The 23278-nt window shown below is 45.2% G+C and overlaps 2 long non-coding RNA genes across 2 annotated transcripts; both read right to left on the bottom strand.

The window, feature by feature from the left end:
* Positions 1-19406: 19406 nt before the first annotated feature.
* On the bottom strand, positions 19407-19896 carry LOC143784770 (uncharacterized). The gene is made up of 2 exons (XR_013217887.1): positions 19582-19896; positions 19407-19534 (listed from the first exon to the last, which is right to left on the bottom strand). It is a non-coding gene; the product is annotated as an uncharacterized LOC143784770 (long non-coding RNA).
* A 1659-nt stretch (positions 19897-21555) lies between these two features.
* LOC143784771 (uncharacterized) lies at positions 21556-22824 on the bottom strand. The gene is made up of 3 exons (XR_013217888.1): positions 22462-22824; positions 22221-22368; positions 21556-22141 (listed from the first exon to the last, which is right to left on the bottom strand). It is a non-coding gene; the product is annotated as an uncharacterized LOC143784771 (long non-coding RNA).
* Positions 22825-23278: the final 454 nt, after the last annotated feature.

The raw sequence follows: 23278 nt of genomic DNA, 5'->3' as shown, positions 1-23278 counted from the left end.
GCGTCCTCTGTACACCACACCTCCTCCACCGGTCATTGTACTCCGTTCAACCACCCTACCCGTGACTATTGTCCAGTAGTGAAGTGGAGTGAAAGATTGAGCTAGTTGCAGATTGTGGGGCGGCTTAGAGAAAGGGATAGGAGACGCAGCCTCTGTGATATTGTGCTGACAGGTAACTAAGGCGTTCCGTGAGGGGACCACCTGTCCAGACAGGTAACTAAGGCGTTCCGAGAGGGGACCACCTGTCTAGTTAGGTAACTTAAGATGTTCCGTGAGGGGACCACCTATATTTTTGTGGAGGGGTCTCATTAGGAGGCTGCCTCCCAACGGTTGGAATATCGTGGCAGGATAGTCTGTTAATCACTGTGTTCTGGTTTAGGGACAGGAAACATTGAGCGTGAGGCTCTTTTCCTAGTACGTTGAACGTGAGGCTCCGTACTGTGGAACACAGTGTTGAAGATCGCTGCCAGTGGTTTTACTGCAGAAAATCATAGTATTCTGTGAGCCAAGCTGCGTATCTTAAAACAGAAGAAGTCTGTGCCCCACAAGTTAGATGAGGATGCTGTGGAAGTCAAGACAATAGTCACGGGAGGGCAAGAGACAGTCAAGAAGCTTATCTGCGAGTTGCGCGAAGCTTAAAGAACAAAGGATGAAAATAGGTTGATGGAGAGGAAGGATCAGACAATATAGAACCCGTGTTTTGTTATAAAATGCCTTTGAACTGTGATTTTACAGATTGTAAAATGGCCGCCGTGCCACTGATGATGAAAATGCAGTCTCAGCCAGCGCCCTGTAATGGCGGCGGAAAGAGATTTCCAGAAGCGTAGGTGTGTCCTGTTTGTGTTGTGCAGAATCCAACCTGGGTGGAAACCTGCCGTGTGTGTGCGTACGGGCCGTCCTTGGGGCTCCGCCCAGACCACGGAGGATCATAGGAACGTTTTGTAGAAATTAAGTCTGAAAACTGCTGTAATTTGTTACTTTGTAGAGGATACGGAGCTTTGTATCAGTGCTATGTAGTGTAGGGGAGGGGCGGAGCAGACCGCTGCGAGCTTCTCTTTTCTCCTTATCTGCGCTACGTGCTGGAGTAAGGGGGGCATACATCTGGGCTTTTGTATTCTCCCTTGTGCGCTGTGGAATGCAGTGATTTTTCTTATCACCGTGTTACTAGATGGGAGGGGCTGAGTGAGCCCCTGCGCGACCTGCTTGAAATCTCTCCCCTCGGTGCTGTGGGCTACGGGGGAGGGGGGGGGCCATGTATTGCATTCTAAGTTTTCTCTGTCCTTGGTACAGTACACGCTGAGAGATTTGTGTTTAAAGCAATAAGTACTGTATGAAATTGGAAGTGAAATAGATCTGTGTCTAGTCTTAGAGGAAAACTTGTAAGTAATTGAAAGATTGGTAAAAGGCACCAATATATCCTGGACTGCCGAGAAGTTCTATGGGTGTCTTATGGTAGTATTTAAAGATCTGGGATTCCCATTGTAATAAAAAGCCCATTCATACCTTTTTGTAGTAGACCCGATATTGAGATTTCCACTCCGGATGATATATTGAAAATAGTAAAGAGTTTTTTTTTTTTTTTTCAAAGAATTTAGCCCAGCAGGAAAGACAAGGATTAAGTCACTAGCTGTAATAATTCTTGCTCGCTCACTGGCCCCCATCGCTGCAGCTGCGAGATCAGTGTTTCTTATCTCCATGTAACAGATTCCAGTTTTTGCCCCCTCCTATCGTACATGCAAGTCCAGCTTCACACTGCAATACGCCTTTAACCCTGTATAGGAATCTAACTCCCTCTAAGCTTCGTCATGTCAATTTTCAGACCAAGAGCTTGTTTTAATCGGTGTAAATGCCAGACCTCCCAGCCCGGAAAGGCCTCTACATCTCCTCTTCCCGTGAAACCTACACACCTACAAGGCCAGACTTTCTAGGAATCTGAAGTTTGATTTCCCTGTCATTCATGTTACTATATCACACCTCAGGAATCCCAGGTTCTTTTCTCAGTGAGGTATGGGGACATAGTTACCCACCAGGTGGGAGCCATAGTAAACCCAGCTAATTCTACCCTGTCACATAGAGGTGGTTTGGCCCAACAGATAGCTAGAAAAGGGGAGGCCAGTCATAGCCCAAGAGTGTCAGGCCTACCTTGCCACTTATGGCCCCTTGCATCCAGAAGACGCTACGTCCACCCAAAGAGGGAATCTACCCTGTGATATAGTGTTACACACTGCAGGCCCCGGCCCGTATATGAGTCCAAGACACCCGAGCACTGCTGCACAGTATTGCAGACAGAGCTCACCTGCAGGACATGCTACAGGTGTGCTGACTCAGCTTCATGGAGACAAACAGAGACCTGTTGCTTATTATAGTGGCCGCTTGGATACGGTGGCAAGAGGAAATCCCTTATGTGTTTGGGCTGTGTTGTCTGTCCAGCTGTTGCTACACAAATCTTCAGAGATTGTTTTGGATTATCCACTGATCCATACCCCACACGATGTATATAGTATCCCTAACCAAGTATAATCTAGCCACATGTCCATGACCAGACAGCTGCGACTTCGGTGTGCTATTCTCATGCCTACTAATGTGACTTTGAAAAGGTGCACTGTCCTAAACCCCGCTACTTTTCTCCTAGTTCCCCTGGATCCAAAGGGGGGAGGAGTAGGTGACATGAGCAAGGACACTTTTTCTTTTAAGAATGGATCCAGAGGAACAAGATTAGGTTTCCAAACCACATGATTGTCTAGAATTGATGTCTCAGGAAACGGCTGGTCTCTAGTGTGCCTATTCTAATGCTGATTTTGAGCTTTTTGTAGATGGATCCCGTCACCAAGATGACTGAGGACGCTACTGTACCAGATATGCTGTGGTCTCAGAACATGAGGTAATCAAGGCAGAGTCAATGCCAGCTCATATGTCTGCACAAGAAGCAGAAGCTCAAGGCGCTTACAGAAGCGTGCAAACTAGCAGAAGGTAAGACTGTAAATATCTACACTGATTCTAGGTATGCTTTTGGCATTGCACACGGTTATGGGCCTATCTGGAGAGCCAGGGCTCTCCTGACAGCAAATGGCCACCCCTTTAAACATGCTGAAGCAGTCCAGCAACTTATGAATGCACTACAGTTTCCCACCTAAGCAGGCATCATAAAGGTAAAGGCACATACCAAAGGCACTGATGGACGGACAAAAGGGTAACGCACTGGCAGACCAGGCTGCCAAGAAAGCAGCAAGCACTCCTGTAGCCTCTAAAGTACATCACCTAGACACCCCACCATCTCCACTTGTGTTGAAAGACATCTTAGCCCGGTTACAAGAACAGGCAAGTAAGGAGGAGAAAAATAGGTGGCAAAAGATAGGGGCTTGCTCTGATACCGTCACTGGACTATGGGGGAGGGGTGAAAAGGTCTGCCTACCACAGGTACTGTACCCAATGATGGCACAGGTTCTGCACGGGAATGTGCACCACTCGAAGACGGCCATGTGTGACACCCTACAGAGACAATGGATTGCCCCCGGGTTTTCCACCTGCGCAGAAAGGCAGGTACAGAGCTGCATGATATGTGCCACACATAATCAGAGTAGGACAGTGAAAACCCCATCCAAACACACTCCCCGGCCCTTTACCCATTCCAGAGACTGCAGATTGATTATATTCAGTTACCCAGGGTAGGGACGTATGAGTATGTGTTGGTCTGCATTGATTTATTTTCAGGTTGGCCAGAAGCCTACCCAGTTGCCAAAGCTACGGCTGTCATGTTCTCAATGGCAAGAGAACATAGCATCAGCATATATAGGAACTAGCTCTTGGAAGATGGGAACTGAGCTGACCATGAACTAAACCTAACACACAACTAGCAGTGGCCGGGTAGCATGCCTACGTTGATTCTAGATGCCCAGCACCAGCCGGAGGACTAAATAATGCTAGCAGAGGAAAATATTAGTCCTAGCTCACCTCTAGAGAAATACCCCGAAAGGAGACAGAGGCCCCCCACATGTATTGGCGGTGAATTAAGATGAAATAACAAAACGTAGTATGAAAATAGGTTTAGCAAATTTGAGGTCCACTTACTACATAGCAGAAGACAGAAAGAACACTTTCATGGTCAGCTGAAAACCCTATCAAAACACCATCCAGAAATTACTTTAAAACTCTGGCATTAACTCATAACACCAGAGTGGCAATTCCTGTTCACAAGAGCTTTCCAGACACAGTAACGAAACTACAGCTGTGAACTGGAACAAAAATGCAAAAACAAACATGGACAAGAGTCCAACTTATCTAGTAGTTGTCTAGGAGCAGGAACAAGCACAGAGAGGCTTCTGATAACATTGTTGACCGGCAAGCAACTAACAGAGCAGCAAGGTTATATAGCGACTCCCACATCTTGATGGGAACAGGTGAACAGAGAAGATGAAGACACCAGTTCAATTCCACCAGTAGCCACCGGGGGAGCCCAGAATCCAAATTCACAACAGTACCCCCCCCTCAAGGAGGGGGCACCGAACCCTCACCAGAACCACCAGGGCGATCAGGATGGGCCCTATGAAAGGCACGAACCAGATCAGAGGCATGAACATCAGATGCATTCACCCAAGAATTATCCTCCTGGCCGTATCCCTTCCACTTGACCAGATACTGGAGTCTCTGTCTGGAAACACGAGAGTCTAAGATTTTCTCCACAACGTACTCCAACTCACCCTCAACCAACACCGGAGCAGGAGGCTCAACAGAAGGCACAACCGGTACCTCATACCTGCGCAATAATGACCGATGAAAAACGTTATGAATAGAAAAGGATGCAGGGAGGTCCAAACGGAAGGAAACAGGGTTAAGAATCTCCAATATCTTATACGGGCCGATGAACCGAGGCTTAAACTTAGGAGAAGAGACCCTCATAGGGACAAAACGAGAAGACAACCACACCAAATCCCCAACACAAAGCCGAGGACCAACACGACGGTGGCGGTTGGCAAAAAGCTGAGTCTTCTCCTGGGACAACCTCAAATTGTCCACCACCTGCCCCCAGATCTGATGCAATCTCTCCACCACAGCATCCACTCCAGGACAATCCGAAGATTCCACCTGACCAGAGGAAAATCGAGGATGAAACCCCGAATTACAGAAAAACGGGGACACCAAAGTGGCAGAGCTGGCCCGATTATTGAGAGCGAACTCCGCCAATGGCAAAAAAGCAACCCAATCATCCTGGTCAGCAGACACAAAACACCTCAGATATGTCTCCAGGGTCTGATTAATCCGCTCGGTCTGGCCATTCGTCTGAGGATGGAAAGCGGACGAAAAAGATAAATCTATGCACATCCTAGCACAGAATGCCCGCCAAAATCTAGACACGAATTGAGTCCCTCTGTCAGAAACGATATTCTCAGGAATACCATGCAAACGAACAACATTTTGAAAAAAACAGAGGAACCAACTCGGAAGAAGAAGGCAACTTGGGCAGAGGAACCAAATGGACCATCTTAGAGAAACGGTCACACACCACCCAGATGACAGACATCTTCTGAGAAACAGGCAGATCTGAAATAAAATCCATCGAGATGTGCGTCCAAGGCCTCTTAGGAATAGGCAAGGGCAACAATAATCCACTAGCCCGAGAACAACAAGGCTTGGCCCGAGCACAAACGTCACAAGACTGCACAAAGCCTCGCACATCTCGTGACAGGGAAGGCCACCAGAAGGACCTTGCCACCAAATCCCTGGTACCAAAAATGCCAGGATGACCTGCCAACGCAGAAGAATGAACCTCAGAGATTACTCTACTGGTCCAATCATCAGGAACAAACAGTTTATCAGGTGGGCAACGATCAGGTCTATCCGCCTGAAACTCCTGCAAGGCCCGCCGCAGGTCTGGAGAAACGGCTGACAATACCACTCCATCCTTAAGGATACCTGGGGGCTCAGAGTTACCAGGCGAGTCAGGCTCAAAACTCCTAGAAAGGGCATCCGCCTTAACATTCTTAGAACCCGGTAGGTATGACACCACAAAATTAAACCGAGAGAAAAATAATGACCAGCGCGCCTGTCTAGGATTCAGGCGCCTGGCGGTCTCAAGATAAATCAAATTTTTGTGGTCAGTCAATACCACCACCTGATGTCTGGCCCCCTCAAGCCAATGGCGCCACTCCTCAAAAGCCCACTTCATGGCCAAAAGCTCCCGATTCCCAACATCATAATTCCGCTCAGCGGGCGAAAATTTACGGGAAAAGAAGGCACAAGGCCTCATCACGGAGCAGTCAGAACTTTTCTGCGACAACACTGCCCCAGCTCCGATCTCAGAAGCGTCGACCTCAACCTGAAAAGGTAGAGCAACATCAGGCTGACGCAACACAGGGGCAGAGGAAAAACGGCGCTTAAGCTCCCGAAAGGCCTCCACAGCATCAGGGGACCAATCAGCAACATCAGCACCCTTCTTAGTCAAATCGGTCAATGGCTTAGCAATATCCGAAAAACCAGCAATAAATCGACGATAAAAGTTAGCAAAGCCCAAAAATTTCTGAAGACTCTTAAGAGAAGAGGGCTGCGTCCAATCACAAATAGCTTGAACCTTGACAGGATCCATTTCAATGGAAGAGGGGGAAAAAATATATCCCAAAAAGGAAATCCTCTGTACCCCAAAAACACACTTAGAACCCTTCACACACAAAGAATTAGACCGCAAAACCTGAAAAACCCTCCTGACTTGCTGGACATGAGAGTCCCAGTCATCCGAAAAAATCAGGATATCATCCAGATACACAATCATAAATTTATCCAAATAATCGCGAAAAATATCATGCATAAAGGACTGGAAAACTGACGGAGCATTTGAAAGACCAAAAGGCATCACTAAATACTCAAAGTGGCCCTCGGGCGTATTAAATGCGGTTTTCCACTCATCCCCCTGCCTGATTCGCACCAAATTATACGCCCCACGAAGGTCAATCTTAGAGAACCACTTGGCCCCCTTTATGCGAGCAAACAAATCAGTCAGCAACGGCAATGGGTATTGATATTTAACAGTGATTTTATTCAAAAGCCGATAATCAATACATGGTCTCAAAGAGCCGTCTTTTTTTGACACAAAGAAAAAACCGGCTCCTAAGGGAGATGACGATGGACGAATATGTCCCTTTTCCAAGGACTCCTTTATATATTCTCGCATAGCAGCATGTTCAGGCACAGACAGATTAAATAAACGACCCTTTGGGTATTTACTACCCGGGATTAAATCTATGGCACAATCGCACTCTCGGTGCGGAGGTAACGAACCAAGCTTGGATTCTTCAAAGACGTCACGATAGTCAGACAGGAACTCAGGAATTTCAGAGGGAATAGATGATGAAATGGAAACCACAGGTACATCCCCATGAGCCCCCTTACATCCCCAGCTCAACACAGACATAGCTCTCCAGTCGAGGACTGGGTTGTGAGATTGCAGCCAAGGCAATCCTAGCACCAAATCATCATGTAGATTATACAGCACCAGAAAGCGAATAATCTCCTGGTGATCCGGATTAATACGCATAGTTACTTGTGTCCAGTATTGTGGTTTATTATTAGCCAATGGGGTGGAGTCAATCCCCTTCAGAGGAATAGGAGTCTCCAAAGGCTCTAAATCATACCCACAGCGTTTGGCAAAGGACCAATCCATAAGACTCAAAGCGGTGCCAGAGTCGACATAGGCGTCCGTGGTAATAGATGACAAAGAGCAAATCAGGGTCACAGATAGAATAAACTTAGACGGTGAGGTGCAAATGGAAACAGATTCACCAAGCTTTTTAGTGCGTTTAGAGCATGCTGATATAACATGAGTAGAATCACCACAATAGAAACACAACCCATTTTTCCGTCTAAAATTCTGCCGCTCGCTTCGGGACAGAATTCTATCACACTGCATACTCTCTGGCGACTTCTCAGTGGACACCGCCAGATGGTGCACTGGTTTGCGCTCCCGCAAACGCCTATCGATCTGAATAGCCATTGTCATGGACTCATTCAGACCCGCAGGCACAGGGAACCCCACCATAACATCCTTAATGGCATCAGAGAGACCCTCTCTGAAAGTCGCCGCCAGGGCGCACTCATTCCACTGAGTAAGCACAGACCATTTACGGAATCTTTGGCAGTAAATTTCCGCTTCATCTTGCCCCTGAGATAGGGACATCAAAGTTTTTTCTGCCTGAAGCTCCAAATGAGGTTCGTCATAAAGCAACCCCAAGGCCAGAAAAAACGCATCCACATTGAGCAACGCCGGATCCCCTGGTGTCAATGAAAAAGCCCAGTCTTGAGGGTCGCCCCGGAGCAAGGAAATCACAATCCTGACCTGCTGTGCAGGGTCTCCGGCAGAGCGAGATTTCAGGGACAAAAATAATTTGCAATTATTTCGAAAATTCTGAAACCCAGATCTATTCCCCGAGAAAAATTCCGGCAAAGGAATTCTCGGCTCAGATACAGGTGCATGACAAACAAAATCTTGCAAATTTTGTACCTTCGTGGCGAGATTATTCAAACCTGCAGTTACACTCTGAAGATCCATTACAAACAGGTGGACACAGAGCCATTCAAAGAGAGAAAAAAAAAAAAAAAATTTCAGCAGACTACTTATTTCTCTCCTTTCTCAGCCAAGGATTTTAACCCTTTAGTGGGCCGGTCAAACTGTCATGTTCTCAATGGCAAGAGAACATAGCATCAGCATATATAGGAACTAGCTCTTGGAAGATGGGAACTGAGCTGACCATGAACTAAACCTAACACACAACTAGCAGTGGCCGGGTAGCATGCCTACGTTGATTCTAGATGCCCAGCACCAGCCGGAGGACTAAATAATGCTAGCAGAGGAAAATATTAGTCCTAGCTCACCTCTAGAGAAATACCCCGAAAGGAGACAGAGGCCCCCCACATGTATTGGCGGTGAATTAAGATGAAATAACAAAACGTAGTATGAAAATAGGTTTAGCAAATTTGAGGTCCACTTACTACATAGCAGAAGACAGAAAGAACACTTTCATGGTCAGCTGAAAACCCTATCAAAACACCATCCAGAAATTACTTTAAAACTCTGGCATTAACTCATAACACCAGAGTGGCAATTCCTGTTCACAAGAGCTTTCCAGACACAGTAACGAAACTACAGCTGTGAACTGGAACAAAAATGCAAAAACAAACATGGACAAGAGTCCAACTTATCTAGTAGTTGTCTAGGAGCAGGAACAAGCACAGAGAGGCTTCTGATAACATTGTTGACCGGCAAGCAACTAACAGAGCAGCAAGGTTATATAGCGACTCCCACATCTTGATGGGAACAGGTGAACAGAGAAGATGAAGACACCAGTTCAATTCCACCAGTAGCCACTGGGGGAGCCCAGAATCCAAATTCACAACATACGGCTAAGACAACGGTGACGAAACTGATGGCTGAGATCATATGCAGGTATGGAATTCCTGAAGTCATTGAAAGCGATCAGGGTTCCCATTTTACTGGAGAGATCATGTCAGAGGTAATGGCAGCACTGGGGGTAAGTCAAGTATTGCATAGTCCATCCACAGAGCAGTGGAAGAGTGGAGAGACTAAATGGAACTCTTAAGCTTAAAATCCAGAAGGAAGGCAATGGCAGAGACTGGTAAACCATGGACAGAATGCCTTCCTCTAGCTTTGTTTTCAGTAAGATATACCCCAAACAGGAAGACAGGACTGTCACCGTATGAGATTCTGTTTGGCAGGGGCCCCAATTTTGAATGTTTCTTTCCACAACAGTTGCAGCTCAAGTACCAGGACTTGACTAGCTATGTGCAGGCCTTACATGGACACCTTGCCAAAGTGCATTTAACCGTTTTCAGTTCTCTTCCAGACCCAGACAAGGTTCCTGGACACCATCCCTTTGTGGCAGGCGACCTGGTGTATGTGAAAAAGTTTGTGTGCAGAGATTGTCTCCAGCCGAGATTTGAAGGACTTCACACGGTGATCCTGGTTACCCCCACTGCAGTAAAACTTGAAGGAAAGAGCACCTGGATCCACGCCTCATATTGTAAAAGAGACCGAACCAGTGTTTAGTCACAGTAGTGACTGGAGGGAAATGTTGCTGTTGTTTTTGATCCTGGAACTGAGGGCTATCCTCGCCCCTACCTCTTTGGTCCCTATTGTAAAAATAAGAATTCTGGTCCCACTATTCTCTGGGTAAACCTGACAGCCCCGGTGAATATCTGGCGATTTGATTTCTGTGATGTAGTCAAGTGCCTCGAGACTGAACGGATAGTAGAGGGAATCATCCAGTTTTATATTTGTGTTACCAGAAATGACAACAATAGCTGTCATTATTGGACAGATGCTGCCTGGAATACGGGAGATGATTGGGGATATAACCCTAGCGAAGCCATGTTCCCCAAGGATGGGACGGTAGGAGTTTCCGTGTGAAAATGCATCTAACAGCCCTTCTGCAACCACCTAGAGGCTGTAAATGGGGTAAAAGTTGTCACCCCCTCCTCCTGAATCTTGAAAACCCCTAGTCTGCTGATCTGCAGACGTTCGTACTGGGAAGGCATTATAATTATGTATTTAGTAGTGGATACTATGGGAATTTAGGCCATATACAGCTCCAGGATATTAGTTTCAGACCAACCAAGGCCCCTGTTACCAGTACACCTAAAACAGGCCCAGGTGAGCGTTTGCAAAATGTAGTTAATGAAGTGATCCCCATTCCAGGTCTCAGTTGGCAAGAGGTTTTCTCCATAGAAACACAAACAGCCCCAAGGAAAAACCTGTGGTTAGAATGGGTGAGATACAATGTAAAAGTCCAGAACATCTCTGTAGGATGTATTGCTTGTGCTGCTGCGAATACACACCTATACACACATGCATTGCTTTTTCCTGATGACAACACCACCGCCTGTGTCATGAATTTGTTGAAAGGTTTGAAGCCCACTGATTGCCCAGATTACGTCCCACTAATTCATGAGGAACCTAAACTAAAGGTCCCAGGAGAAGTAACCGTATTAGCTGACAATTACACCTGCTATAATTCCCACGACACCATAGGTACACCAGTAGGGATCTTCGAGACAAGTTTCTGCAAAGAGAACAGTTCTCTAGATACTGATTTGCTAATCAAACATACAGAATATATGTACGACATTTATTGGTTATGTGGAGATGGTAAGCTCCGTCCTAGGTTGCCTAATGCCTGGATAGGTCAATGCACCCTTGTTAAACTAGCCATGCAGTTCAAGATTTTACCTTGAGATCCAAAGACACCTGATGAACCTACCAGAAAGAGGAGAAGTCTCGATCAGCTCCACATGAGTTATGAAGAAGATCCACTGATATATATTGATACCATTGGAGTGCCAAGGGGGGTGCCTGACCAGTTTAAAACCCAGAACCAGATTTATGCTGGCTTTGCTTCTATAATCCCACAGGTGCAGATTAATAAAAATGTTGAATGGATCAAATATATATATATATATTACAGAGAACAAAGATTTGTCAATTATAGCCGTGATGCCTTTCAGGATATAGTTGAGGATTTGGGCCCTAACACTTGTATGACCCGTGCTGCAACCCGACCTAAGAGAATTACACTGAATCCTGTCCAGACAAGATCACATGCAGTGATATAAGAAGCTGACACAGGATTGTGGTTGGCGGATAGTGGGGACATTAACTTTTGGGAGTAGGCTGACAGTAATCCTTTTGGGAAGGAGCTGTAGACCAGCATGTCATGTCGCCCCCACCACCAGAGAACCAACCACATCAGGTAGGGCAAGACAAATACAGGAGTATTATCCCTGGAGGCCCTCTGACTAGCTAGCTACACAAAAGCAATTGGCTGACCCTGAGAACCAACCTTTCTCATTTTACAAACAAATAATGATAATATGATAGATGTATAAGTGCACCTAGGCAGGCCTAGGTAGTTAGTGAGCACAAAAACAGGTGACGTGCTAGGACGCAAATTAAGATTTTCTACAGATGTGACAAAGGAGAGAGTGTAGAGCTATACTTTGGACGGTTACAGCTGAAATGGGAAGATATGGAGTACAGTCCCATTGTGAAGGAAGAAATTAAGAAAGAATCTCCATTTTTGTGCTTTTCGACTCCATTTTGTTGTTTTGATATAAATTTTGTTAGTAGGCTAAACTTTACCGCTGGTATGAGACCTTGATTGTTGCAACTTGGGCAGAACATGAGACTGAGGGTATGAGACCTTGATTGTTGCAACTTGGACAGAACATGAGACTGAGGGTGTATTGTTCTACAAAACTTTGACGCACAGATTGTTCCTGTATTCTTATAGGCTAAGAACCGTGAGCGTGTTCTTATGCTGATTGGTTGAAGTGTAATTTCTATGACTGTGATATAGTCATGCAGAATAAACGGGGGCCAGAGATCAGCTCGATCCCCCATACAGAGACACATGTCTCCGTCTGGTCATTTTCAGTTGCCGGCAACACCATATATATTAATTTGGAAATCACTGAGTTAACCGTGAAGGATCACTTTAAATCCTCCCTCAACAGTTGGTGCCGAAACCCGGGATCCAAGCAGGAACGCTTCTGCCCCCCGGAGGACAACAAGACAAAGGATCCTCGGGCCGGACACAGGCACTGGAAAATTGGGACTGATCATCCCCCACAACTACCACGGTAAGTTGGCAGTTATACTGTCCAGACTGACCGTTTGGTGTGGTTTTCCTGTGTTTGTTGCTGCAAAGAGGATCTGAGGTTTGTCCCCGGAGGTGGGATGATTCTTGGGTGGAATCATATAGAGGTGTAGTTCCGTTGGAAGCCCAGTGCTTGAACCGTACCTCATAAGGGACGGACACCCCGGATTAACCAGTGATGTAATTCTCTTTACAGTCAAAATACCCTGAATTCCTGATCACTGTTAGAATCAGGCGCGGTGAGGTGATCGAAGATTGGGTAGGATGCGTAACTCAGGAATATATTGATTTAAATATTTCCAGGGGTGTCCGGAGGGTTAAGTCTAAGACGCCCTCCTCCTTTCACTGAGTACCGCGATTTTGGGTTGTCCCAGAGGGGGACAGGTAAAAACCCTGAGTGGAATAGGCCACACAGCTGCTCTGGTAACTATACACGACTAAAAAGGGGTATTTCGCTTTAAAGGAGAATCAGTTCGTGGAAGAAGAAGACTTTGAATTGTGTGATAAAAATTAGATATTGTTAACCCAAAGAAGGGAAAAGAAATCTGTCAGGAATGCAGGGAAAATATTCTCAATCTGGTATGTGAATTGTGTGATGAAGATTTTGTAGAAATTAATTAAGTCTGAGAACTACTGTATTTCGTTTGTGTTTGTCTTTGAAATATCCGATGGGAGGGGTCGCGTAGCTGCGCTATTGCTTGTCTCTTTTCTCTGTGTAGAGGAATGCTGTGATCTCTCTTATGTCTGTGTCCTTGGAATGGAGAGAGCACATACTGTAACGGTGTTCTCTGTATTTTCTCTGGTAGATCTGTGTCTTGTTTAAGGCGACAATATTGTTTGAAGTACAAAGAAATATAATCTGGAAAATTGGAAGTGAAATCTAGTGTCTAGTTTTAGAAGGAAATTTGTAAGTGATTGGTAAAAGCAAGTTGAGTGGTTGATATATAGCAAATTGAGGATCAACAGAGAAAGTGAATTCTAGTTGTTTTTGTTACCGTTACGTTGAAAAAGGAAAGCTGTCTACTCCTATGATAAAGTCTGGATGTTTTGTGGTGCAGGAAGGTATTGAGAAAGCGTTTGAGAATAATGTGTCAGAAAGACAAACAATTAAAAATGATGATCTGGAACAGGGGGTCTCCCTGCTTGATGATAAGGTCCCTCCCCAGGAAATCAAGCCTCTTCTCCCGACCGTAAGCTCTGTGGGTTGCCAAAACTTAGTGCGCCTCCACCCTATGATCCGGCTGCGTGGATCTGTGATGTATGCGGAGTTACTAATTCTCAGCGTAGAGAGGTCTGTTCAAGAAGACCCGGAGTTGTAGCTCTCACCTTTCATTTGCTAAACGCTGAGAGCAATTCCCCCGTTCCAAATACAGCCCCCCCTTTCACAGCAGCGCTCCTTATCAGCTCCAGCCCTCCCCTTCTTACACAAATCCAGTCTCATACTAAAATATCCCTTTTAACCCTGTCTGGGAATCTCCCTCCCCAGCCCCATGTTAATTCTCAGATTAAGAGCTTGTTTTAATTGGAGTAGATGACAGACCCAATAAATATACTCTTATAAAACCTATCCCTGTGGGACCTATCCCTGAAGTTACTGCTCAGTTCGTAATCTCTCCCTCATGTCCGGTAAATTTACTGGGGGCAGATTTATTATTACAGTTCCGCTCCAGAATACAATTCCAAGATGATGGTCAGATGGTCCTTACGTTATATAACTCCTCTGCAGATGAATGTGAAGAGATGTGTATCCTGCTTGCCCTTCCCGCGGTTATGGTGGTCCTGGTGGACCCAGATTCTCCCCCAATAATGCCTGTAGAACCAGTAAAAGTGTTTCTCAAACCTGGTGCCCCTTTTTCTAAAGTCCATCAATACCCTTTGAAATATGATCAGGAGCAGTGTCTCAAGGGGCAAATACAAATGTTATTCGATAATGGTGCCCTGATACCCTGTGTTTCCCCATGTAACACACCCTTGTTTCCCGTTAAGAAAAAGACCCCACCCGGCCAACCCCCTGTGTACCGGCTGGTACAAGATCTACAGGCATTTAATGCAGTTACTGTTCCAGAAACTCCGGTGGTGCCTAAGCCACATACTCTTTTGTCCCAGATATCTCAGGATGCCGCTTGGTTCATAGTTATCGATCTTGCCAATGTCTTTTTCAGCATTCCATTACACCCAGATTGCCAGTTCTGTTTGCATTCATTTATCAGGGATGACAATTGACGTGGACAGTTATGCCAAAGGGGGGCCAGTCATAGCCCAAGAGTGTCAGGCCTACCTTGCCACTTATGGCCCCTTGCAACCAGGAGAGGCTATGGCCACCCCACACGATGTATATAGTATCCTTAACCAAGTACAACCTAGCCACATGTCCATGGCTGGACAGCTGCGACTTCAGTGTGCTATTTTAAAAAGGTGCGCTGTCCTGAACCCCGCTACTCTTCCCCTAGTTCCCCTGGATCCAAAGGGGGGAGGAGTAGGTGACATGAAAAAGGACTCTTTTTCTTTCTAAAATGGATCCAGAGGAACAAGATTAGGTTTCCAAACCACATGATTGTCTGAAATTGATGTCTCAGGAAACGGCTGGTCTCTAGTGTGCCTATTCTAATGCTGATTTTGAGCTTTTTGTAGATGGATCCCGTCACCAAGATGACCAAGGACGCTTCTGTACCAGATATGCTGTGGTCTCAGAACATGAGGTAATCAAGGCAGAGTTAATGCCAGCTCATATGTCTGCACAAGAAGCAGAAGGTAAGACTGTAAATATCTACACTGATTCCAGGTATGCTTTTGGCATTGCACACGGTTATGGGCCTATCTGGAGAGCCAGGACTTTCCTGACAGCAAATGGCCACCCCTTTAAATATGCTGAGGCAGTCCAGCAACTTATGAATGCACTACAGATTCCCACCCAAACAGGCATTATGAAGGTAAAGGCACATAGCAAAGGCACTGATGGATGGACAAAGGGTAAGCACTGGTAGACCAGGCTGCGAAGAAAGCAGCAAGCACTCCTGTAGCCTCTCAAGTACATCACCTAGACACCCCACCATCTCCATTTGTGTTGAAAGACATCTTAGCCCGGTTACAAGAACAGGCAAGTAAGGAGGAGAAAAATAGGTGGCAAAAGATAGGGGCTTGCTCTGATACCCTAACTGGACTATGGGGGAGGGGTGAAAAGGTCTGCCTACCACAGGTACTGTACCCAATGATGGCACAGGTTCTGCACGGGAATGTGCACCACTCGAAGACGGCCATGTGTGACACCCTACAGAAACAATGGATTGCCCCCGGGTTTTCCACCTGCGCAGAAAGGCAGGTACAGAGCTGCATGATATGTGCCACACATAATCAGAGTAGGACAGTGAAAACTCCATCCAAACACACTCCCCGGCCATTTAACCAATTCCAGAGACTGCAGATTGATTATATTCAGTTACCCAGGGTAGGGACGTATGAGTATGTGTTGGTCTGCATTGATTTATTTTCAGGTTGGCCAGAAGCCTACCCAGTTGCCAAAGCTACGGCAAAGACAACGGCGAAGAAACTGATGGCTGAGATCATATGCAGGTATGGAGTTCCTGAAGTCATTGAAAGCGATCAGGGTTCCCATTTTACTGGAGAGATCATGTCAGAGGTAATGGCAGCACTGGGGGTAAGTCAAGCATTGCATACTCCATCCGCAGAGTAGTGGAAGAGTGGAGAGACTAAATGGAACTCTTAAGCTTAAAATCCAGAAGGCAATGGCAGAGACTGGTAAACCATGGACAGAATGCCTCCCTCTAGCTTTGTTTTTAATAAGACATACCCCAAACAGGAAGACAGGACTGTCACCGTATGAGATTCTGTTTGGCAGGAGCCCCAATCTTGAATGTTTCTTTCCACAACAGTTGCAGCTCAAGTACCAGGACTTGACTAGCTATGTGCAGGCCTTACATGGACACCTTGCCAAAGTGCATTTAACCGTTTTCAGTTCTCTTCCAGACCCAGACAAGGTTCCTGGACACCATCCCTTTGTGCCAGGAGACCTGGTGTATGTGAAAAAGTTTGTGCGCAGAGATTGTCTCCAGCCGAGATTTGAAGGACCTCACACGGTGATCCTGGTCACCCCCCACTGCAGTAAAACTTGAAGGAAAGAGCACCTGGATCCACGCTTCACACTGTAAAAGAGACCGAACCAGTGTTTTGTCACAGTAGTGACTGAAGGGAAATGTTGCTATTGTTTTTGATCCTGGAACTGAGGGCTATCCTCGCCCCTACCTCTTTGTTCCCTATTGTAAAAATAAGAATTCTGGTCCCACTATTCTCTGGGTAAACCTGACAGCCCCGGTGAATATCTGGCGATTTGATTTCTGTAATGTAGTCAAGTGCCCCGAGACTGAACGGGTGGTAGAGGGGACCATCCAGTTTTATATGTGTGTTACCAGAAATGACAACAATAGTTGTTATTATTGGACAGATGCTGCCTGGAATACGGGAGATGATTGGGGATATAAACCTAGCGAAGCCATGTTCCCTAAGGATAGAACGGGTAGGGGTCTCCGTGAGAAAATGCATCTACAGCCCTTCTGCAACCACTTAGGGGCTGTAAATGGGGTAAAAGTTGTCACCCCCTCCTCCTAAATCTCGAAAGCCCCCAATCTGCTGACCTGCAGACATTTGTACTGGGAAGGCATTATAATTATGTATTTAGTAGTGGATACCATGGGAATTTAGGCCCAGGTGAGCGTTTGCAAAATGTAGTCAATGAAGTGATCCCCATTCCAGGTCTCAGTTGGCAAGAGGTTTTCTCCATAGAAACACAAACAGCCCCAAGGAAAAATCTATGGTTAGAATGGGTGAGATACAATGTAAGAGTCCAGAGTATCTCTGTAGGATGTATTGCTTGTTCTGCTGCGAATACACATATGCATTGCTTTTCCCTGATGACAACACCACTGCCTGTGTCATGAATCCGTTGAAAGGTTTGAAGTCCACTGATTGCCCAGATTACGTCCCACTATTTCATAAGGAACCTAAACTAAAGGTCCCAGGAGAAGTAACCGTATTAGCTGACAATTACACCTGCTATAATTCCCACGACACCACAGGTACACTAGTAGGGATCTTCGAGACAGGTTTCTACAAAGGGAGCAGTTCTCTAGATACTGATTTACTAATCAAACATACAGAATATATGTACGACATTTATTGGTTATGTGGAGATGGTAAGCTCCGTCCTAGGTTGCCTAATGCCTGGATAGGTCAATGCACCCTTGTTAAACTAGTTATGCAGTTCAAGATTTTATTTTTGGGATCCAAAGATACCTGATGAACCTACCAGAAAGAGGAGAAGTCTCGATCAGCTCCACATGAGTTATGAAGAAGATCCACTAGTATATATTGATGCTATTGGAGTGCCAAGGGGGGTGCCTGACCAGTTTAAAGCCCAGAACCAGATTTATGCCGACTTTGCTTCTATAATCCCACAGGTGCAGATTAATAAAAATGTTGAATGGATCAAATATATATATGTATATATTACAGTGAACAAAGATTTGTCAATTATAGCTGTGATGCCTTTTAGGATATAGTTGAGGATTTGGGCCCTAACACTTGTATGACCCGTGCTGCAACCCGACCTAAGAGAATTACACTGAATCCTGTCCAGACAAGATCACATGCAGTGACATAAGCTGACACAGGATTGTGGTTGGTGGATACTGGAGACACTAACTTTTGGGAGTAGGCTGACAGTAATCCTTTTGGGAAGGAGCTGTAGACCAGCATGTCATGTCGCCCCCACCACCAGAGAACCAACCACATCAGGTAGGGTAAGACAGATACAGGAGTATTATCCCTGGAGGCCCTCTGACTAGCTATGCAAAAACAATTGGCTGACCCTGAGAACCAACCTCTCTCATTTTACAAATAAATAATGATAATATGATGGACGTATAAGTGCACCTAGGCAGGCCTAGGTAGTTAGTGAAAGCAATCCCGACTGGCACCTTCCTCAATCAAGAAGTAGACCCACCAGAGTACAATGGTACTGGTCCAGGGGAGATCCCTAAGTATGTCCCCCTCAAGAGAGTAGACAAAACCCCCCATTCTCAGATGATGCTAAGAGATTTAGTTTAGGGACAGTGGGAGAACTCCATGTGAGGTTAGCGAAGGGTTCAGCTGCCTGGAGGCCTCTCGTTAGGGGAGAGTTTCTGAGGTGTCTGGATGAAGAAATCCACCTCCCCTTTTCCCATCACATGGACAGTCTCGAAGGATCTTTCTTTAGGGAAAAAAACTTAGTATTTAGGGGGGATTGTCAAGGTGAAAATATATCTTTATACCTTTTTGTACTGCTATACTTATACTGTGAAACAATAAGTTTTTCCTATGCTTGCAGATATAACTGTATTTAAAATGGCTGCCAGTATTTACCTTTATCCTTGTTATGTATGTAATACTAAAACTTGTTTTTTGGTGTATTTCTGTGTGTATTAGGAAATTCTGCACTAAGACAACTAATGATGAAACCAAAAGTGTTGCCACCCCTGCTCTTCTCTACACAGATTTCACAAAGTTATCTGATGAAGATGTTGAAGCCAAGCGCATGGCCATCTTCAAAAGATCCCCACTACTGTTATCAATAATTGTTATTCGTAAATTCTAGTATACAGGGGGGACGGGTACGCCGCAGCAGCCATGTGAAGACCAGTATACCCCTCGAGCTTAGAGCTTGGGATAGTATCTCTGATGCTGGACATTAATTAACAAAATTTATCTAGGGGGGAATGTGAAGGAAGAAATTAAGAAAGAATCTCCATTTTTGTGCTTTTCGACTCCATTTTGTTGTTTTGATATAAATTTTGTTAGTAGGCTAAACTTTACCGCTGGTATGAGACCTTGATTGTTGCAACTTGGGCAGAACATGAGACTGAGGGTATGAGACCTTGATTGTTGCAACTTGGACAGAACATGAGACTGAGGGTGTATTGTTCTACAAAACTTTGACGCACAGATTGTTCCTGTATTCTTATAGGCTAAGAACCGTGAGCGTGTTCTTATGCTGATTGGTTGAAGTGTAATTTCTATGACTGTGATATAGTCATGCAGAATAAACGGGGGCCAGAGATCAGCTCGATCCCCCATACAGAGACACATGTCTCCGTCTGGTCATTTTCAGTTGCCGGCAACACCATATATATTAATTTGGAAATCACTGAGTTAACCGTGAAGGATCACTTTAAATCCTCCCTCAACACCATAAACCCACTTGATGTTAAAGTATTGGTAAATACATTCATTGACGGTATGACCAAAGACTTACGAGACGAAATATAGACAGCCAGACCTGAATGGCGAAATGTAGATCCGAAAGATCTGAAGGTTTCTAAAGAAGTTGAACAAATTAGGACAATAAGACGACGTGTCATGTATGCTGGAGCAGACACATCTTTCTTCTCCAGTTGGTTAGGTGGGATCTAGGGATTCCTTCAACAAGTTTGTTTAGTACTAATTGCCCTCCTTATAATTGGATCGATAATTCTCTGTTGTGTTATTCCCTTGTACAAAAAGGTTATTGCCAAAGCAACTCCGACTGACACCTTTCTCAATCAAGAAGTAGACCCACCAGAGTACAATGGTACTGATCCAGGGGAGATCCCGAAGTATATTCCTCTCAAGAGAGTAGACAAACCCCCCATTCTCAGATGATGCTAAGAGATTTAGTTTAGCGACAGTGGGAGAACTCCATGTGAGGTTAGTGAAGGGTTCAGCTGCCTGGAGGCCTCTCGCTAGGGGAGAGTTTCTGAGGTGTCTGGATGAAGAAATCCACCTCCCCTTTTCCCATCACATGGACAGTCTCGAAGGATCTTTCTTTAAGGGAAAAACTTAGTGTTTAGGGGGGATTGTCAAGGTGAAAATATATATCTTTATACTCTTTTTGTACTTTTATACTGTGAAACAATAAGTTTTCCCCTGCTAATGCAAATGTAACTGTATTTAAGGCTACTTTCACACACAGCATATTTGCTGCGTATTTTTACGCGCGCGTATTTTGCTGCTGCTTTACCTGCGTTTTTTTACGCAGGCAAAAAACGCAGCTGCTTTCACACACTGCGTTTTTTGCTGCGTTTTTTGCTGCTGCGTTTTTTGCAGCTGCGTTTTTTTCAGCATTGTGTACTGAAATTAAAGTTTGTTTGAAAAAAAAAAAAAGGGGGAAAAAAAAAAGTCATTGAGGTCATTTCCTGTCTTTATGACTCAGAATACAATACACACTGGAGTTAACACTGGAGTTTTCCGGTACTCCACATTGTTTGCTGTACGTTATTCCTGACACTCCTGTGAGTTCTTCTACCATAGATATAGAGTGCCTTCTATTCAGCAGTTCCCCTCGTAGTATATCTGATTTCTAGGGGGTGTCCTCTATTCATGGCAAGTGGGTGTTATGTAATGTGTATTTTTTGCCATGGTCGACAAATCAAAGAAGCAGACTACATCATAGTTAAAAGTTCAAATATTTATTTGTAGTAACTGTCAAAACTGAAAAACTTTTCTAATAAAATTGAGAATAGAATGATTTGTTGTTTTTTTTTTGTTATTAACAAAATTCAACACGTAAACACTGTAAACATCCCCAAAATGGGATTATAAACCTGTGGATGTCCAAGTCCACTCATTAATTGCCGCCAGGAGGGCATGCTTCCAGCTTTCATTAGTATTGCGCAAGGCCCTTTCCCCGTCACCACTGACGGTGAGTCATTCGGCACTTGCGCAACACTAATCAGAGCTGGAAACATGCCCTCTTGGCGGAAACTGAGGAGTGGACTTGGACATCATGGCGTTTTAAACATGAAAAGCAACATTATGCCTACTGGTCCTCATATAGGCTTTGTGAATATGAGTAGTAGCTGCAGTCTGGATGGTGTTCTTCAGACTGGGCTACTACTCTGGATGTTGGTGCACCTGCAGCAGCACTTGGAGCAGATGGCAGAGGTCTATTGAATGCTGCTGCAGGTGCAAGAGGAGTCGGCGTCGGTGGATGCCAGATGTGGTTTAGTGAACAAACCATTTCTTCAAAGGTTGGATTTATATGCGGATACTTCTTAAAACATGTCACCGCCATTGAAATATACGTCATGCAGGAGTCCTGGACCTCGGGGGACAGAGTACGCATTCTGGAAGCTAGAGTGGTTCCATATGCTGAGAATTGATCCTCTTCAGGTTGGCGATCAATTAGAGAAATTGCCCTTGCCAAGGCAGCCGTCTCCTCATCCTCCTTTGAAGAGCCTCTTTTCCTCTTCCTCTGTGTTGAGGCTGGAGGTGGTGTTGGTGGCGGCGGCGATGCCAATGAACTAGTCTCGGAGAGGGGCAGATCATCATTTTGGGTAGAAGGGTCAGGCCTTGGCTCATTTGGAAGAGAGCTGGTAGCAGGCTGTGAAGCATGTTCATACACTGGAGTTGTTGCTGTGGCCGGGATTTCGGTCATCGGCTGGACATTGCCTATGGTTCTGTAAAGAGAAACATCAAAACAATAGTTTTAATACATTTTATTTTCTATTCAAAATTAAAGACGTTACTGATACTTACGGTCGGTAATGTAGACTGCCGTATAAAAATTGGAGTTCCTGTTCAAAACGCCCTTGAGAAGCAGGTGCCGCAGAGCCACTTGGTGCTTCTGACCGTGACCGTGTAAATCTGTCCCTCACCGACCTCCAGTGGGTTCTCAAGGCTGAAACTAAAAAGTGAAAAATTGAACCTATTAATATACTATTCAACTACATACAGACAAGAAATTCAAAAATACTCCTCCAAAATGGAAAATATTTACCAATTTCTTTTTGCCGCTCCTTTGTGTATGACTCGTACAGGGGATAGAGGGTGACACAGACCTTGTGCCAGGAAGCAGTTTTTGTATATTTGTTGGAAAACTCCCGGCACCCCTTATCCCAAAGACATGGGAAGTTTTGAACCTAAAAAAGGTAAAACATTAACTACTAGTTATACACACAAAATTTGACAAACTTGATAGAGGCAGAAAAAGTAACACAGGCTGCTGAGGAATGACAACCCCAACTGCTTGTTATTACCTTCACACGCATACGGGACACACACGCACAGGGGACACACACGCACAGGGGACAGAAAATCCGGTGAAGAGCGTTTTTTTTAATAAATATTTTGCTAGGTTTAAAACTAAATTGGAAATAAATAGGGATTCAACGCTGGGCGCAGAGAACGCAGCAAGTTGCGTATCTAAGTGCCACGTATCACGTATTTCGGTGCCACGTGCCAAGTATTTAAGTGCCACATATTTCAGTGCCACGTGCCACGTATTTCAGGGCCACGTGCCACGTATTTCAGTGCCACGTATCAAAGTGCCACGTGCCACATATTTCAGTGCCACGTGCCACGTATTTCAGGGCCACGTGCCACGTATTTCAGTGCCACGTGCCACATATTTCAGTGCCACGTATTTCAGGGCCACGTGCCACGTATTTCAGTGCCACGTGCAATGTATCAAAGTGCCACATATTTCAGTGCCACGTATTTCAGGGCCACGTGCCACGTGTTTCAGTGCCACGTATCAAAGTGCCACGTGCCACATATTTCAGTGCCACGTGCCACGTATTTCAGGGCCATGTGCC

This window comes from Ranitomeya variabilis, chromosome 7, assembly GCF_051348905.1.
Source record: "Ranitomeya variabilis isolate aRanVar5 chromosome 7, aRanVar5.hap1, whole genome shotgun sequence".
Taxonomy (NCBI): Eukaryota; Metazoa; Chordata; class Amphibia; order Anura; family Dendrobatidae; genus Ranitomeya; species Ranitomeya variabilis.
Note: the sequence above shows the minus strand (reverse complement) of the source record. Positions and strands in the feature narration are given on the sequence as shown.